The sequence below is a fragment of the Meriones unguiculatus genome, chromosome 14, assembly GCF_030254825.1.
Source record: "Meriones unguiculatus strain TT.TT164.6M chromosome 14, Bangor_MerUng_6.1, whole genome shotgun sequence".
Classification (NCBI taxonomy): Eukaryota; Metazoa; Chordata; class Mammalia; order Rodentia; family Muridae; genus Meriones; species Meriones unguiculatus.
In genome coordinates this window covers 28,046,830-28,052,449 of record NC_083361.1, presented here as the reverse complement: position 1 = coordinate 28,052,449, position 5,620 = coordinate 28,046,830, and the positions used below count along the sequence as shown (strand labels likewise).

The 5,620-nt window shown below is 46.0% G+C and overlaps 1 pseudogene; it reads right to left on the bottom strand.

The window, feature by feature from the left end:
* Nucleotides 1-565: 565 nt before the first annotated feature.
* LOC132647466 (U2 spliceosomal RNA) lies at nucleotides 566-695 on the bottom strand (annotated as a pseudogene).
* Nucleotides 696-5,620: the final 4,925 nt, after the last annotated feature.

The window sequence follows — 5,620 nt, the reverse complement described above, 5'->3', positions numbered from 1 at the left end:
TCAATAGAATCAAATTGAGGACCCAGACACCTGTGGACACTTTAACAAAAAAGCCAAAACTGCATAATAGAAAAAAAGGCATTGAGGCTCCTTCTTAAGAGCTAATCTCTCTAGCAGTTTGAGGCCCCTGGCAGTGTGCTGAAATACAAAATCTCCTTTTACTGCTGCTATATATTCATGGCAGGGCATCGTAGTCAGTGTAATGCCTCGGAGTTACAACACCTCCTGGAATTGTCTCCTCAACGTGATACTCTGGCGTAACACCACCTACAGTTCTCTCGAGCCTTCCTGTCACACTTACAGACTGGAGGAGCAGCCTCTCTGCTTGGAGGAAATGTTCTTCTGTGTCATTTCCACAGCCCCTTCCCTTTTAGCAGGACTGATGAACAGACACAGCTCTCATTTTATCCTCACGTCAAATATCAGTGTCCATTTCTTAGCTGCAGAATAAAGAACATCAAAACCAAGGAATTTAGCAAATACATCAGTGAGTACCAGAGGTAGGTAGGCAGGAAACCAGTAAAGCAAAGGAGAGAAAAACAGAGAGAGAGAAAGAAACTTTGCTATAGGTTTACACTGTTATCTAATATGTTCTTAGCTTTGATTATCAGATGCTATGAATCTGTTAAGGATACATTTTAAACTGATAAGAACAGATACTACACTTGATCTCAGCCAAAAGGACGAGAAGTGAAGGAGGAGATAGAAGGACCTAGAGGGGACAAGAGCCCCACAAGGAGACCAAAAATAACAAAAAAGCTGAACCCAGAAGGAACTACCGAGACTGATACATCACCCTAAGACCATGTATAGAGAGGGCACCAACTTCCTACCCAGATGTAGCCCATAGACAGCTCAGTCTCCATGTGGGTTCCCTAGTAAGGGGAGAAGAGACAATCTCTGACATAAACTCAGTTGCTGGCTCCTTCATCACTTCTCCCAGGTGGGGAGACCCAGCCAGCCCACAGAGGAAGAGGATCCAGGCAGTCCTGATGGGACCTGATAGGCTAGAGTCAGACAGTAGGAGAAGAGAACTTCCCCTATCAGTGGACTAAGGGAGAAGGATAGGGGAGGAAGAAGGAGGGAGAATGGGACTTGGAGGGAGGGAGCTACATCTGGGATACAAAGTGAATAAATAATAAGAATAAGAATACATTCTAACAACCTTTAAAAGTTTTTATTTTTACTTTATGTGTTGTGTATGTGTGTCTTACCTACATGTATGTATATGTACCACATGTGTGCAGTGCCTGCAAAGCCCAGAAAGGGGTGCCCAATCCCCGACAGTTATGTCAGTTACGCGTACTAGAAACCTAACCCCAATTCTCTGAAGAACAGCAGTGTTCTTAACCACTGAGCAAGCCACCTCTCCAGCCTCATATTTTAACAGCTGTAATAGTCACAGGGCTATTATTTCAGACACAGGATGGGGGAACCAATGGCTTTCAAGGAAACTAGAAACAGCCCCAGATAATTTGGCCCTGCTCTGTATGATTTTAATTCTCCACAACCAGGAAGTTCAGTCATTCAGCCTTATAGAGTCTTTAACACAGGTGCAGCCATTTTTTAGTTCTGGAAACTTCAGTTCCCAGCAGCATCAAAGTCAGGTCGACCCTCTCATCTCTTATCCGTATTAAAATCTTTACTTGTCATTCAGGAGCCAATCAGCATTCCACAGCCCAGCAAAGCATATATGCCTCCCCCCAACCATAGGACTTCTCTGTTCAGCCAGCTTTTTCACCCATATTTATTTATAAAATGATACCAGAAAACCTCAAAGATTTCATCACGCACCTGGTGCACCAACCATGGCTTGCCCGTCATGACTGCTCTCCCTTCCTGCTCAGCAGAGGGGCAGCAAAATGCTCAGGCCTTCCCGAAGGATAACTGGTTGGGCTTTTGGAAGATCACCTGACAGAAAGCTGACTCCACTGAACCTGGAAACTTGCTCTCTTGGCCTGTCCACCCTGCTGACATGATGACATGACTTTTTTTTTTAACAAGTCAAGACACAGCCTCCTGTGGTGTGCCTAAGCCAGTGGATTTAAGTTGAAGCCCCTAGCAGCTCTGAACTGTTCGCTGAGACAGTAGAGGGAATAAGAGCAACTCTCCCTAGCTCCTCCTGGGTGCTTTCTGAGAGCATTTGCCAGAGTGCTACCAGGAAATTGGCACTTCCACCCTTGGGGGTGAGTGCCTTAAAGGTGAGTGATGATGTGCTTGCAATGACATCACAGCACTGAGTGTGGAGCCTGGTACAGCGTGAGGATCTCTGCACATGAATGTAGAATGGATGCATGGAAGCTCCGGGGATCTTATTGTGACTAAATTCCTGCAATTGGTTTACAGATGAAGCTGTCAATTGCCAGTCCCTACATTAATTACCTTTTCTTTGCTGCATCAAAATACATGATGGAAAGAGGTTAAGGAAGGAAGGGCTTATGTTGGTGTGCGTCTAGGGTGCAGTCCATTCTGGTGTGAAGTCGTGGCAGCAGGAGGTGAGGCAGCTGGTCACATGGCGCCTGCAGTCAGAAAGGAGTGAACGTTGGCGCTCTGCTCTCCTTTCCACCCTTATTTGGTCCAGGACTCCAGCCGCTGGGATGCTGCTGCCCACAATTGGGGTCTTCCCCCGTCTATTAACTCAAAGCAGAAAACCCCGCACAGACACGCCCAAGTTTCGTCTCCCATGTCAAGCTGATAATCACTCCTAGCCACCACAGTCATGAGTTTTGCCCAAATGCAAAACACCAAGTTCCATTCTCCTCATGCAATGGCAGATGAACACATATCTGTTTGGAGCAAGAAGAAATCCTGCTTGGGCACTGAAATATTCTGCTTAACCAAATTAGAATGTGATTAGTTGCTTAACCAAAAAAAAAAAAAAAAAGGAATTCGGACTTTAGCAGGCTGCTTCATTTCAGCAACTAAAACTTCACCGAGGATCTTCTACATGATTCATTAGTAATCACATCTGCTCTGTGAATTAAATGTCCTCATTACCCAAGTACCAGCGAGAAGCCTGAGCACTAAAAAAGGAAATGACCTGCCCAATGTCATGTGTCATTCACCAAAGAGACAGTGAGTTGAGCCTTTTCCTCTCACGGCTCTCCCCTACTTTACTCTGCAGTGTCTCAGAAGGGAGGCTGTAGAGAAAATCCAGGGCCCTGAAGGTGGCTGTGTTCCCCACCTTGGAACCTCCAGGATCTCCCAGTCCCAATGAGAAACTGGCGGGGCTATGAACCCCTGAACATCTAAAATCCAGAGTCTCTCTGAAGACCTGAAAATGTGTGTAAAAGTCTAAATTGAAATCAATATGTTGCTTGGTTGGAAGACTGTGCAATTGTTGTTGAAGCCACTGTATTATGCTCTAAATGTTTAATCTGGCAGAGGCCATAAAAGACGAGTTCCAAGCCATTTGGAGCTTATATTGCCAGCAAGATGGTTGGGGAGGCAGCTAAAACAGAAAAAAAAAAATGATAGCAGCCTCAGAAGTGTGTCAGAGACAGAACTATGTGGCTGTGACACAGACGCTCTGCAGAGCTGGGTGACAGCTCTGTGAGTGGGGGACATGGCTCACAGAAAGAGGGTGGGATCTTGCTGTCTGCAAAGGCTCCCTAGAAGCTCTATAAAAATTATAACATCCAAGGCAGATACAGTAACTGTGGTGGTCCAGAAAGCCCAGTCTTACCCTCTTGATGCTTCAAAAGGAACATTTAGCATGGCCCAGCGGCCAGATCTAATGTGCTATGTACCCAAGAGGGTATGTCCTCCCATCCAAAGCCTGCAGCTGACCATGAACACAAAGTTCTAATTCTACCAAGGAAAGCCCCTAGCTGATGAGTAAAGACAGCTCGGGCTAAAGAGTCAGGAGGGCAGGAAGTCCCTCTCAGCTTTCCTACCTACTCAGTGTGGCCCTGCCTAACTTTCCTACTAGCCTTCATATCAGTCATTCAATGTCTTACCGAGAAAGGAGGACTGGTCTACCAGCCTTATGGAGCTAATTAAATGGGATACTTGTGTAGAAAATGTTCAATTGATGATGTCTATTGGTGGCAAGGCTCTGTATGTGCAAAGTAGCATAAAACACACATGAAAAAGTTTCAGTGCCAGGACAGGTCCCACCAGCTTTCTCCTTTCTATTCCACGGGCATAGGAGGCATCCTTGGCAATGAAAGCACCTGGCATCTATCAAGGGTATAGCTTTTGAGGTCTCAGAGAACAGCCGAGTTTGAGCCTTAATCAAGCTGTCTGAAATGTGCCAGGGTTTATCAGTTTGAAGCCTCTTTCTGGAAATATTCTCAAAGCAGAAGAACAATTTCAGGTTATGCTTCCATCCCACATCAGGTGCTGGGAGCGAGCATTTCACAGTCATGTGCATTGGTTCTTACAACCCTGTGAATGAACAAATGACACTGAGAGAGCAGAAACCTTCCCACAGTCACACGGCAGCCTTAGGAGGAGGCACGGAGCATGTTTCCCCAAGTTCAGACTCTAAATGCAGTGTTCACCCCACTACACCACAGCTGCGCTTTATTTATAGATGCATAACTACGATTGCAAAAGAAATATTTAGCTTCCTTAAGAAAGCCAGCAGTTTTTAGGAGTCTGCAAAATTACCTTGATCTAAAGCATCTGTACCGAAACTTACTGCATTAATTAAAAATGTTGCTACCTGCTCGCTGAACCAAGGGCAAATGTGTAAAATCAGTACTTGTGAGGCAGTGTGACACCAACTGTTTGCATACCTGTCTCTGCGCAGAGAGATAACGCTGTGTGGGTGGGAAGATGAGGGGGGTGCATCTGAAGACAGAGTAAAGGGCTTCTGAGCCTGGCTTCTTCACCCACCAGTCCTGCTGTATCCCAAGAGCCTTAGAAAAAGCAATTCTTCATCCTGGAATGGGAGGCAGAAAGGCTCTAAGCGTCAGGGGATGGAGAAGGGGTCTGTGGCGTGCTTTCTTCTGCACGGGCATGGCTAGTGCTTCTAGGACTCACAGCAGCTGTGACTACCTGCACAAGATGATGCTAGCCACAGTTCCTTCCCTGGTCAGTGGTGATCTACCTATCACTGAGGAACTGTGAGCACCTAATAACTGCCAGAGGGAGGGAGGATGATCCTTGCTTGAGAGTATAGGCTCCGGCTAATGGCCCATGCTCGAGTCGGTGGCCCCATACCCCATGCACATTGGGCAGCACTAATTGGACTTAGTGGTTTAAATACAGAAAATGAACACGTGAAGTTAGGAGGAGAAGGTGTTGGGGGGTACAGAGGGAACTCGAGGGGCGAACCGGAGGATATATGATCATATTCCTTTGCACATGTATACAAAATTCTCAAAAACAATTCAACAGTTCTTAAGAGTAATTTCAGGATTCTTGGAAGGATTAAATGAGATACTATATTAAGTCAGCTAAAACAGTGCCTGGCAATCTCAGGCACAGCACAGTGCAATGTTCCTAGTGTTCCTAGAGAAATTACGATGCTTCCTCCAACTATTCTCCAGTTCAAGTGTGTCACTATTCAAAGGAGCAAGTGTCACCAGCACAGCACTATGGTGAGTCAGCAATTCCACATCCAGGGCTCCAACCCCGTGAGGCAACTGACAGAGACAGATGTCTGTGTGCA